The sequence below is a fragment of the Panthera leo genome, chromosome A1 (genome assembly GCF_018350215.1).
Source record: "Panthera leo isolate Ple1 chromosome A1, P.leo_Ple1_pat1.1, whole genome shotgun sequence".
Lineage (NCBI taxonomy): Eukaryota > Metazoa > Chordata > Mammalia > Carnivora > Felidae > Panthera > Panthera leo.
In genome coordinates this window covers 139280380-139293433 of record NC_056679.1, presented here as the reverse complement: position 1 = coordinate 139293433, position 13054 = coordinate 139280380, and the positions used below count along the sequence as shown (strand labels likewise).

Sequence of the window (13054 nt, the reverse complement as noted above, 5' to 3'; positions counted from 1 at the left end):
AATGCCATTTAGATAGGTCGAAATAAAACCGAAAGAACCAATGCAGAGAGGTGAAACTAGTTGCCACTGGGGAAGGGAAATGGGGGAAGAAATGGAAACTGCTACGCTTTTTTGCAACAAAGTTTGCGACCACCTGTATAAACTTTCAAATAAAAACTGGAAAAAAGCCAATTAAGCAACCAGGAAGGAAAAAGACATGATCTGTAAGCAACTTTTCTTATAATCTAATAGCTAGTGCAAATAACCAGAGACCTCATAAGAGTGGCTATCACATCTGTCTGTGCAGCCCTCCTCCCTCCCCGAATCTTCAGAAAACAGTCCTCCTGGCTACTGAACGAGCCGGCACAGCCCCCTGCCCCCCCCCCCCCACCATAGCCATAGTGATTGTCTACTGCGTGGACCAATTAGGCTAATTGGGGTTCCTGGGACTTTCCAAATTCCTGTCAGGGGATTAGAACCTCTTATACCTGAAAAGAAAGCAGAGAGGCTGACCCATATTTCCAAAAGAAAAAGAGATAGATAGATGATAGACAGACCTCTTGTTTGTCTCTAATCGTAAAAACCCAAGGATATAGGCACATGAGCCATGGGCAGCTCCGAACCCCACCTGGACAAGTTTGTATCAGCCAATGAAGTCAATATGCCACAAGGAACAGAGAAGAAATAGAGAAGGAGAGAAAGGATCCTCAAAGTATCGAAGGTGCTAAATCCCATCTTTCTTGAGACCAGCTGCAGCCTGCCCTCTGGTCAGTTAGCCCAATTAAAGCCTTCCTTTTGTTTGTTTAAACAAGACCGGTTTGAGTTTCTTTCAGCTGTAGGCGTAAAGAATAAGAATATACAGTTGAATGCCACCAAACAAAACTGTAAAATAATTTTACTATGGGAAATTTCGAACAAACACAAAAGTAGAGAGAATGGCATGATAAATCCTCATTACCCAGCCTCACGTTTACTAACATTGCGACCATCTTGTTCCATCTGCCTATCCCTCCACCCTGTTTTCCCCAGAAATATTTTTAAAAGAAAATCCCAGACATCATAACACTTCCCTTAGAGATATGCAGTCTGCCTGTGCTTTACGCTCTGGTCCTTGTGAGCAGGAAAGTGCCGGACACACTCCTGTTCTGTCCATGTTTGAGGTATTTGCAATTGCTGCTTTTATAGGTCAAAGGCGGGCAAATACTGGCAATGTTTGATGGTCTTACCTGATACTTCCATATGAATCTAAGTGTTAAGGACTCTTTTTTTTTTTTTTTTTTTTTTTTTTTAACATAACTACCAGGTCATTACCCCACCTAACAAAATTAACAATTCTTTAATATGTAACACTGAGTCCATTTTCAAAATTTACCAGCTACGTCTTTGTAGCCACCATGTTGCAATCCAGATCCAGACAAGGTCTGCACATTAATTTGTTAAAAATAATTCTTTGGAGAGATCTTCAAGATGGGGGCGGTGGTGGCTATTTCCGTGGGCTCTGGGCTTAGAAGGCCTGCCAAGGACACTGCATCTTGTAGTGATTCTTGGGGCCACGGGTACCAGGAAACCCCCTGACGTTGTAGCTAGGCCAACCCCTCGGTGGCGAAATCGTCAGTGCCGATTCCGTGCAGGTTTATGAAGGCCTAGACATCACCACCACCAAGGTTTCTTCCCAAGAGCAAAGAATGGGCCGGCACCACAAGATCAGCTTTGTGAATCCTCTTGTGATGAATGACACAGTTGGGGACTTCAGGAACAAGGCAGTTGCTCTGATATCCTTAGGAAAGACAGAAGCTAGGCTTGGTGGGTGCAAGGCAGCCCAAACTAAGAAAGAAGTTTTCTTTTCAGTGACTGTTTCTTCTAAGCAGGGGCACCCAAGACCTAACAACTAATATGTAGCAGCCATGTCAGAACTATATGGATTGAAAGATACAATGCCCTTGCTACTCAATCTCATCTTTAGATGGAAGCATTAGCATCCCTTAGGTGTTTATTAGAAATGCTGAATTTGGGGGTGCCTGGGTGGCTCAGTTGGTTGAGCATCTGACTTCTGCTCAGGTCATGATCTCACAGCTCATGAGTTCCAACCCCACGTTGGGCTCTGTGCTGACAGCTCAGAGCCCAGTTCAGATCCTCTGTCCCCCTCTCTCTGCGCCTCCCCGGCTTGCGCTCTCCCAAAAATAAATAAATAAATATTTTTTTAAAAAAGAAGAAATGCTGAATTTGCGCCTTACCCCAGACTTACTGAATCAGAATCTGCATTTAATGAGAGTCCCAGGTGATTTTATGCATATTAAAATTTGAGAATCTGTTTTGGTGGAGAGGACACTGATTTAAGAACCAGAAAATCTGTGTTCTAGTCCCAGAACTGCCTCTTTGGACCAAGTGAATTTTGTTGGGGGAAGAACTTACCCCACTGAACTTCAGTTTCCCACCCTTAAAATGAGGATACAAAATCAATTTATAAATGTAATGGAGTTACAGTTCGAATTTAATAGGGATTCTTGGGTGAGGGAGGACTGCGAAACACCAAATTTTTTTCACAGAAAAAAAATAAATACATAAAATAACTTTTTGAGGCACCCGGGTGGCTCAGTCATCGAACTCTTGATTTCAGCTCAGGTCAGGATCTCACGGTCGTAGGATCGAGCCCTGCTTTGGACTCAGCACTGAGTGTGGAGACTGCTTAGGATTCTCTCTCTCCCTCTGCTCCTCTCCCCTGCTAGAGTTCTCTCTCTCTCTCTCTCTAAAATAAGGAAGGAAGGAAGGAAGGAAGGAAGAAAAGAAAGAGAGAAAGAAAGCAAAGAACTTTTTAAGTGTTGTAATTCTCATTTAGTACTCTCAAAGGAACCTAACAGGTAACATGGAATGGTGAACTATCTTCAGACAAAAAAAGCCAAAAGAATCAGGTCTCAGTGTAAATAATATATCATATGTGTGTGTATATTACTGTGCCAAGCATGATACTCTTTGCTTCCAAACCTTCTGCTTTTACCATTATGAGTGGTTGCCTATTTCATCTTTATTTTGTAGATGACGAAGTACCCCGAGGAGGTCAGCTGACTTGTCCAAGGTCACCAGGTGGTAAATGGTAGAGCTGAGGCTGGAATTGAGGCTTTGTGGCTGCTGAGGCCACGCTCTTAGCCACTTGATAACACCTGCGCTTTATGCACCAGTCCCGGTGAGCAGGAAAGTACCAGACACATGCCTGTGGTTATTTTACTCCACACGGTGCTGAGATCTTGTAGGGAAGGAGGCAACCAGAGCTTATGGATGTAAACAGGAAGCCAGGGTTGAGGGACACATCCGTGGGGCTTGGAGACCCTGGGTCCTGAGGGTCATCGTTGCCTTTCTTGTGTCTAGTCACTCTGGTGGAGGCCACCAGCCCTCTCTGTGGTGCTCCCCTCACCCCCGAGCTGACTTGACCTGTGATCTTCCTGCTCTTACCTCCTTAATCTCAATGTCATTCTCTTGGCCTCATGCCTGACCCTGTTTTTACGCCAAAGTCTCTTATGCCTGCTTCCAACCCCAGCCTCCAAGTTAACCCCAATTCTTCAATTATAACCTATTCAATTAAGTGAATTAGAGCGATGTTTCCTCTGGTGAACCCTGAAGTTGATGAACCCCGTATTGGTGTTTCAGACTAAAGGGCCCAAGCCCCTTTCCCTTTGGAGGTTGTAATTCTCTTCATTTCAAATATATTATGCTTGGGGAATGACAGCAGACATGCCGTCTACACTGGCAGCGTCAGACTTTTCCATGGACCATGTGTTCCGTAGGACACCCGGCTCACATAGCACTTCTCAGAGAGCTGTCCTCTTCATAAAGACAGCCATAATTGGGGTTATAGGAGGGTCACCTCCTCAAAGCTCCTCGGACTTGAATGTGCATAGAAATCACCTGTGGATCTTGTTAAAAGGCAGACTCTGACTCGGTAGGTCTGGGGTAGGGCCTGAAACGCTGCCTTTCTGACAAGCTCCCAATTGATGCCGATGGTGCTTGTCCGTGGGCCATACTCAGAAGAGCAAGAATCTAGACCGCTGGTTCTCAACACCAGTTACACATTAGAAGCCGCCGAAGTGTTTCTAATTAGGGGAGACCGAGGTGCAGGGTGCTATGAAAGCCCTCCAGGGGATTCTAATGACCAATCAGAGTTGAAAAGTGTTCGGAGGCTGAAGTGGCAGCAGGAATTGGGTGGCCAGTGGGTGGCACACCTGGCCGGATGGAAGAAGGGGGCGGGGGCTACGGGAAGGTGGAGCTCCTGGCTCGTGAGCGTCTTTATTTCCTGTGCTTCCTGCCTCTCCTCACTGACCCTCACCTTTTCCTTCTCTCGTGTTGTTCCCCTACCAACCTCTCCTCTTCCAAACCATTGCAGTTAAAAAAAAAAAAAAAAAAAAAAAAGATGAACAAACTGAAAATGAACAACTATTTTTGGATCCCTCAGAGAAGGGATTTCCCAGGGCCCACCATCACCCTGAGACTTGGAGAGACAGGCAACTTCCTGACCAGGAGCACAAGCTCACAGCTGGAGCCAGCACCAGAGGGATTACTTCAACTGTAAGTGGCACATTGCTAGGGGTGAGAGTTCAAAGTCCTGAGATAGGGGTGGGGAGGAATTTTAGGGGAACCCTACACTTCTGTTAATGTCCGGGAGCCTTATCAGATTCTCAGGGTGAAACCTGGAGAAAAGTCCCCTCACGCTTCAGCAAGTAAGGGTGGGGGGTGGGGAACGTGGCTTCTAGGAAATAAATCTTTCTGAAAAAGATGTTGGAATTTAAGAACCTTGAAATTGAAAAGCATGCAGTTCAGCACACCATCAGTGATGAGTTACTGCATGGTGAGCACGGTGCTTTGTGCTGGGGATCGGGGTTGAATTAGACCAACTCATTCTCCAGGAGTTCATGGTCTAGTGGAAATGCACATGTGCATACATTTATGCCAGAGATTGATAGTTGGTGCCTCTCATGTCTTATCTCTGCTTCTTCTGTAGTAATAGAACTCTCCTTGCTAGCTCAGTACATGTTTCCCAGGATAAATATTATGCTTCCTGGCCTCCCTTGCAAGGTACGTGCGGTCATACAATAAAGTACTGGTCAAAGGGATATAGTGAAAGTTTTACAAGCAACTTCCTGACAAGTGTCCTTGAATTGAGCAGATGTCCAAGACCTCTACCCCGTAACTGTATATATGACCTTATTTGGAGGGAGGGTTTTTGCAGACATAATGAAGTTAAGGATCTGGAGGTGAGATGATCCGGGATATGAAGGCCAGAAGCTCTCCCTCTCCCCTTTTCTCTTTCTCCTGTCTGGACCAAAGTAGACATCCTAGAGAATAAGGGGGAAATTTCCACCGCGAGCCTGGGTTCCTGATGATTCTGGAGTTGCCATAGCAGCCTACATTTCTATAAACGGAGATAAATAGATTTCTAATTTGGTTAAACCTTTGTTATTTCTGGATTTCTGTCTCTTGCCTTTTTTACTAACAAATAAACCAACTAGCCACAATAAATGTATTTCTTTTTAGGCCTGTCATAAATATTCAAAATAAGAAACAACATATTTTGCAAGTTCTATTTTACTTAAAATACTCCATAAAGTGTTCAGAAAAGCCCTGTGTGATTTGACCCCTGTCTGCTTCTCCAGTCTACTCTGAGGCATTTTCCTCTAGCGTGACACATGGTATACTTAAGCCTTATGTATGCATCCTTTCATTCCACAAAACAAAATTGCCCCAGATGCTGGGCATACAGCAACAAAAACCAGCCCAAACACCTGTCCTTAAAGCCAGTTTTCTCCATTCCACTTTCCAGGCCATTTATTTTCTAGCTCCTAGACTTGGCCCATAGTGTTACCTCAGTCTGGAGCAGTACTGTCCACTAGACCTTTGTCCGGTGATGGGAATGTTCTCTGTCTGCACTGTCAAACTTGGTCATCTCTAGCCACGTGTGGCAAAGGAGTACTTCAGAGGCGGTTAGTTCACGTGTAAATAGCCGCGTGGGGCCTGCAGCTGCCGGCCTGGACAGTACGGATCTTGTTCACTCTGCTCCCTACTAGAAATGGCTGAGTCCTCGAGGCGATTTTAGGGGATGTCACAAATTCTACAATTGAGACGTGGAGACTGTGTCGCCTCTCCTTGAATCTGGGTGATTGCAGTGTGACTTCCCAGGCCAGGCAAGGAAAGCCTCTGCCCTGGTCTCTTGAAGGTTGTGTTCTTGGGTCCCTTGCTTTCAGGAAGCTCTGTCTCAGAACCTTGCTGCCACACTGTGAGAAGCCAAGGCCACATAAAGAGGCCACCTGTGGCTGCTGCATCCTTGGGTCATCCCAGCCTAGGCACCTGTCCTCGTTTCCTGTGGCCGTCGTAATAACATGACCACAGACTTGGTTTGAAGCAACAGAAAGTCATTGTCTGGCAATTCTGAAATCTGCCACAAGTCTGAAAGCAAGGGGTCAGCTGGTGTTGCCCCCCTATTCTGGGGTCTCAGAGGGAGGATCTGACCCGCTCCTCTCTCCAAGTTTCTGGTGGTAGCCAGCCATCCTTGCCACTCGTGGGCTTGTACATGCCTCCCTGTAGTCTCTGCCTCCTCCTTCATTTTCCCTTCTCCCCTGTGCTCCTGCTATTCTCCACTCTCTCTCTGCTGTCTCTTAGGAGGACCCTGGTTATTGGCTTTAGGGCCCACCCCAAAGCCAGAGTGATCTCATCTTGAGATCCCCAACTTGATCACACCTACAAAGATCCATTTTCCAAATCAGGTCCTATTCACAGGTAGTGACACTAGAACTTGGGCATCTATGTCTTTGGCACCACCATCCAGCCCAGTGCGGCACCAGCCATGTGCGTGAGGCAGCCCAGAGATGATGCTAGTCCCTGGCTATTGGAATTGCTCCCAGGCATTCCCATTTTCCCAGTTAAGACCCTACAAGTTGAGCAGAAATAAGCTGTTACCACCATGCCCTGTTTGAAATCGTAACCTATTTTTGAGCACAAAAGAATCTTCTGTGCCACTAGGTATGGGGCGGTTTGTCATGCAGGTACAGATACCTGGAAATTCCTATTCATAACTTGTAAGTCCCAGATCAAATAATATCTCTCCAAAGAGTCCTCCTTAGATACCTCAGATACTAAAGAGAGAATCTCCTTAGATACCACAGTCTAAATGATATTCTCCTCTATTTACTTTTCCTGTATGGCAATTATCACAATTTTTAATTACAAGTGTTTTTCTTTTGTATTTTATTCATTTATTTATTTATTTATTCTCAAGTTTGTTAACATACAGTGTAGTCTTCGCTTCAGGAGAAGAACCCAGTGATTCATCACTTAAATACAACACCCAGTGCTCATCCCAAGAGTCCTCCTTAATGCCCATCACCCATTTTCCCCACAACCATCAACCCTCAATTTGTTCTCTGTATTTGAGTCTCTTATGGTTTACCGCCCTCTCTGTTTTCATCCGATTTTTCATTCCCTTCCCCTATGATCATCTGTTAAGTTTCTCAGTTTCCACATATGAGTGAAATCATGTGCTGTCTTTCTTCAGTGTGCAGGTTCCTCAAAAAATTAAAAATAGGGGCGCCTGGGTGGCTCAGTCGGTTAAGCCGCCAACTTCGGCTCAGGTCATGATCTCGCGGTCCGTGAGTTCGAGCCCCGCGTCGGGCTCTGTGCTGACAGCTCAGAGCCTGGAGCCTGTTTCCGATTCTGTGTCTCCCTCTCTCTGACCCTCCCCCATTCATGCTCTGTCTCTCTCTGTCTCAAAAATAAATAAACGTTAAAAAAAAATTTTTTTTTTAATAATAAAAAAAAAAAATTAAAAATAGAACTACCCTGTGACCCAGCAATTGCACTACTAGGAATTTATCCAAAGAATATAGGTATGCTGATTTGAAGGGGCACATGCACCCCAATGTTTATAGCAGCACTATCAACAATAGCCAAATTACAGAAAGAGCCCAAATGTCCATCAACTGACGAATGGATAAAAAGGATGTGGTATATATCTACAATGGATACTACTCGGCAATGAAAAAGAATGAAATCTGGCCATTTGCAACTATGTGGATGGATCTGGAGGATGTTATGCCAAGTGTTTTTCTTTTTTAAACCTATGTCTTCCCCCACTAGACTTAAGTTCCAAAAGGCCAGGGACCAAGGTGTTTCATTCAGCACTCTGTTCTGTGTGTGTACCAGGTACACAGTAAACACCCAGTAAATAGGTGCTGAATGACTAAAATTCTGAGTTTTCTGTGGCTGAACCTACAATTGCTGTTTGTCATCTGAACTGACGTAACTCTTGGAAAACAGTGCTTATTTTGCCCTTTTGCTCTCAGCAGACTAAATAAACCAGAATGTAGCAACTGGAAAGCAAAATGTTCACTTTCTAAGAGTCAAACGATAATTCTTGCTGTTTCAGTTCTTTGCATTTGAGTAATTGCTGTGGTTTTTAATTGTGGTGAAAACAAATGAACACAAAAAGCAGAGCTGGTCAGATAGCCAAGCTGTAAGAAAACCTCTTCAATTTTTTTAAGAGCATCTGTAAGTTCAGAGAATCAACCTTAAATTGTCCTTGTATGTAAGAATCTCATGAAACACCCTTTCATGAAATGAAATCTTAATGACAAGCCAAAATGCATAGATGCTTCCAGACATCTTAGCCATTAACCAACTTGTTCTAGAAAATCCACTGGTGTAAATTCTGCTATTATTTTTCTTGGAACAGAAACAAAAATAGGACTTGAATGAAAAGGCAGAACACGCTATCTATAACACCAGGTCAGATAAAACTTAGGACCAGCTGTAACAGCTGAGTTGACCAGTTATGACAGAGACAGCCTGTGAAGTGGAAACTTTGAATATCTAGCCCTTTACAGAGAAAGTTTGTTGATCTTTGATAACTATTAAAGGAGCAGGTGACTCACCAGGCTATTTTAATCGTATATCTTATTTAAGTATTTACACTATTTCTGAGAACTATATGACTCCCTACACTTTGATTCCCTCTTTATCAAGCCACCTTCTGAATGTAGACTTCTTGAGTTTGTTTCTCTATTAAGGAGAGAATGTGTAGACTTGTTCATGTGAATTTCCAATCAGCCTTCATGATTCTGTTTCTCACTAAATTGGCCCTCTGGTGCAGTCCCTTATAAATTTACACTGGGTGGGGGCACCTGGGTGACTCGATCAGTTAAGTGTCTGACTCTTGGTTTCCGCTCAGATCACGATCCCACGGTTTTGTGGGTTTGAGCCCTGTGTCAGGCTTTGTCCTGACAGTGAGGAACTTGCTTGAGATTTTTCTCTTTCTCTCTCTCTCTCTCTCTCTCTCTCTCTCTCTCTCTCTCTCTTTCTCTCTCTCTCTCTCTCTCTCTCTCTCTCTTTCTCTCTCTCTCTCTCTCTCTCTCTCTCTTTCTCTCTCTCTCTCTCTCTCTCTCTCTCTCTTTCTCTCTCTCTCTCTTTCTCTCTCTCTCTCTCCCCCTCTCTCCCTCTCCCCCTCTCTCCCCCTCTCTCCCTCTCTCCCCCCCACCCCCGCCTCTTTCCCACTCATGGTGTCTTTGTCTCTCTCAAAAATAAATAAACTAGGGGCGCCTGGGTGGCTCAGTCGGTTAAGCGTCCGACTTCAGCTCAGATCACTATCTCACGGTCCGTGAGTTCAAGCCCCGCGTAGGGCTCTGGGCTGATGGCTCAGAGCCTGGAGCCTGCTTCCGATTCTGTGTCTCCCTCTCTCTCTGACCCTCCCCCGTTCATGCTCTGTCTCTCTCTGTCTCAAAAATAAATAAACATTAATAAATAAATAAATAAATAAACTAAAAAAAATAAATTAAAAATAAATTCACAGTGGGAACTCCAGTTGTCCAGGGCTCTAGCTTTCCTGGCTGGATATTAGGGCTGCGTCTCCAGGGCTGGAAGACCACACTCTGGCCCTGAGCTGACCCCACCCCACTGGGGTGACCTGACCACCTGCCACAGTCACACGTCCTTGGGGGAGCAGCCAAGAAGTTGTGCCAGGAATGGGTCTAGTGTTTGTGTATTTTTGTTTCTAGGCCTCTTACCCTTTTATTATTATTTTTACTTATCAAAGTAATAAATGAAAAGTTTTTAAAAATTAAACAGAAGTACTGGGTTAAAACAAAAACTGACAGTCACTCCCCGAGGCCCTTGGGATCTCCAATATTTACTACGCAGAGCAACCATTTTTATTTTTTATTTATTTTTTTAATATGAAATTTATTGTCAAATTGGTTTCCATACAACACCCAGTGCTCATCCCAACAGGTGCCCTCCTCAATGCCCATCACCCACCCTCCCCTCCCTCCCATCCCCCATCAACCCTCAGTTTATTCTCAGTGTTTAAGACTCTCTTATGGTTTGGCTCTCTCCCTCTCTAACTTTTTTTTTTCCTTCCCCTCCCCCATGGTCTTCTGTTAAGTTTCTCATGATCCACTTAAGAGTGAAAACATATGGTATCTGTGTTTCTCTGTATGACTTACTTCACTCAGCATAACACTCTCTATCTAGTTCCATCCACGTTGTAGAGCAACCATTTTTAAATCTTTGCAGTGTTTTGTATTTGCCTTCGTAATTCTAAATAACACACTAAACAAAAAGTCTTAGCAATACAGTCACATCAAGTCAATAGTCAGGTCCCCTTGTCTGCTTTTCTGCATATGCCCTTGCCGTTGTCCTGCTCAGGCCTATGCTATTTGTCCTCTGGGCTGGCTACACAGCTGTAACCCTGGAATTTCCCTCCAGAACTTTCCAGGGGCTTCCCACAATCTCTTGTTGGAAATGCTTCATTTTCTGGACCCTGTATCTTCCCCTGGGTTTTCACTGTGATTGATGGAGTACATCCTTCTGTTCCTTCGTGAGAATGAATGTATAGAAAGTCAAATTTCTGTTGCCTTGCCTGTTTGAAAATATTTTTATTAGGCCCTTAAATTCACTTGATAATTGGTCAGGGTATGAATCTCCGGATGGCCGTCACGTCCTCTTAGAAGTCGTAGGCACTAGCCCATTACCCTCTCATCTCTTTATCTCTGTGCCACTCTAATTTCTGACCACTTGTCTGCTTTTGAGAGCATCTCATTTGTTGAGGCGTCCTGAGATTTTGTCACATTTACCTGGTAAGAATCCTTTTTCTTTTTTTTAATCCATTGAGCTGGTCAGTCACTGGTTCTTTTAAATCTAGAGGTTCACACTGCTATTTGGGAAATTTTCTGTTCTTTTTTCTGTAATTTCCTGTCCTCCATTTTTTTCTATGGTCTTTTTCTAAAGATCCTTTCAATTGACAATTTGGAATCTCTTGATCAGTCCTGTAATGATTTTGTCTCTTCTCTTGTATTTTCTTTCTCCTTGTCGTTTTGTTCAACTGCCTAAAAAACTTCCTCAGATGTACCTTTCATACTTTCTGCTGAAATGTTAGCTCCTGCTAGCATATTTTTAATTCCAAAACTTTCTTATTCCCTGAATTAGAAAAAATTTTCACAGCATTCTCTGATTTCAGTGATGTAGTATCTTCCTGGGTCCCTTTTAGGGTTTTAATTATAAATTCTTAAAATACTTTGTTCTTTAGCGTGGCCCAGTCAGTTAAGCATCTGACTTCGGCTCAGGTCATGATCTCACGGGTTTGTAAGTTTGAGTGTCGCGTCGGGCTCTGTGCTGACAGCTGAGAGCCTGGAGCCTGCTTTGGATTCTGTGTCTCCTTCTGTCTCTGCCCCTCCCCCCCCCAAAAAATAAAATAAACATTAAAAAAATACTTTGATCTTGGCATTATCTGTTTTCTTTGGTCCCTCTTCCTCTTTTAGTGTCGGTGTTTCTTACTGAGGACTCCCTCAATCAGGTAATCTGCTGCCAGAAACTGAAATATAAGAGTGGGGCATTTGCTCTCTTTTCTGGTTATTGTGGCTTTCCACACCACGAGCAGCAAAGTCTCCCAAGACACCCTGTGGGAGGTGGTGCTGGGGGTCCTGCGTGGGAACTGCTGTGAGCGCTGAATTGTCGGGAGATGGCAGAGCTGCAGGTCAGCCTGAAGAGCTGTGACACTCAGAAGGACGAACACTTCGGGGGCACCATCCGGCTTGGGTCCACTCCCCACCCCAAATTCTCCATACGTATTTTGAGGGAACCAGCAGCATTGTGATGAGGCCAAGGGGGTGGATATTCCCCACATGGACACTGAGGCACTAAAGAAACTCAACAAAAATAAGAAATTGATCAAGAAGCTAGCCAAGAAATATGATGCCTTATTTTTTGCTTCAGCATCTCTCTTGAAGCAGCTCTCATGAACCCTGGGCCCAGGCCTTTAAAAGGCGGGCAAGTTCCCTTTCTGACTGACCCACATTAAGAATATGGTGGCCACAGTGGATGAAGTGGAGTCTGTAATCACAGTCCAGATGAAGAAGGTGCTCTGTCTGGTAGTGGCCGTTGACCGTGTAAAGATGACAGATAATGAAGGTGTGTACAGCATCCACTTAGCTGTCCTCTCCTCATGTAATTTCTCAAGAAGAATTGGCAGGATGTCCAGGCTTTATACATGAAGGACACCACGGGCAAGCCCTAGTGTCTGTACTAAGGCACAGCTTAATAAACCCTAGTGCTAAAAGAAAAGAAAAGAAAAAAGAAAAGGAAAGAAAAGAAAAGAAAAGAAAAGAAAAAAAAGAAAGGAAAGAAAAGAAAAGAATAGAAAAAGAGCGGGATACTTACTTGTGCTCCTATTGATAAGATAATCCGGAAGTATCTTCCCACCATAAACAGCTAGAAAACTGGAAACCATATAGGAAAAAACAGTTTTCAGACTTGGACAACACGCAGCGCAAAACTGAGAAAAGGAGAAAAATGAGGTGAGCCTTACTATCACCTAGGCCTTCTGCCGGGAAGAAATGCTCAGACCATGGTACAAAAAAAGAAGCCTAACTAGAGAATGGAATTTAGAGAGGGCAAGGTGGCTAAACTTTTCAGGGCAGAGTACTTAAAAGGCAGAAGTTAGACCTCCAGAAATCTGCATATGGTCTCTCTTGAGGTTTAGGCTAAATACTAATCTGCTTATGCCCATGGTAGAGTTTCACTAGTGTGGACAACAACGTTTTTC

General features: G+C 44.1%; 1 pseudogene; it reads left to right on the top strand.

Annotated features, from left to right (window-relative positions):
- The first annotated feature begins 3971 nt into the window (after window positions 1–3971).
- Window positions 3972–12580, top strand: LOC122230180 (annotated as a pseudogene).
- Window positions 12581–13054: the final 474 nt, after the last annotated feature.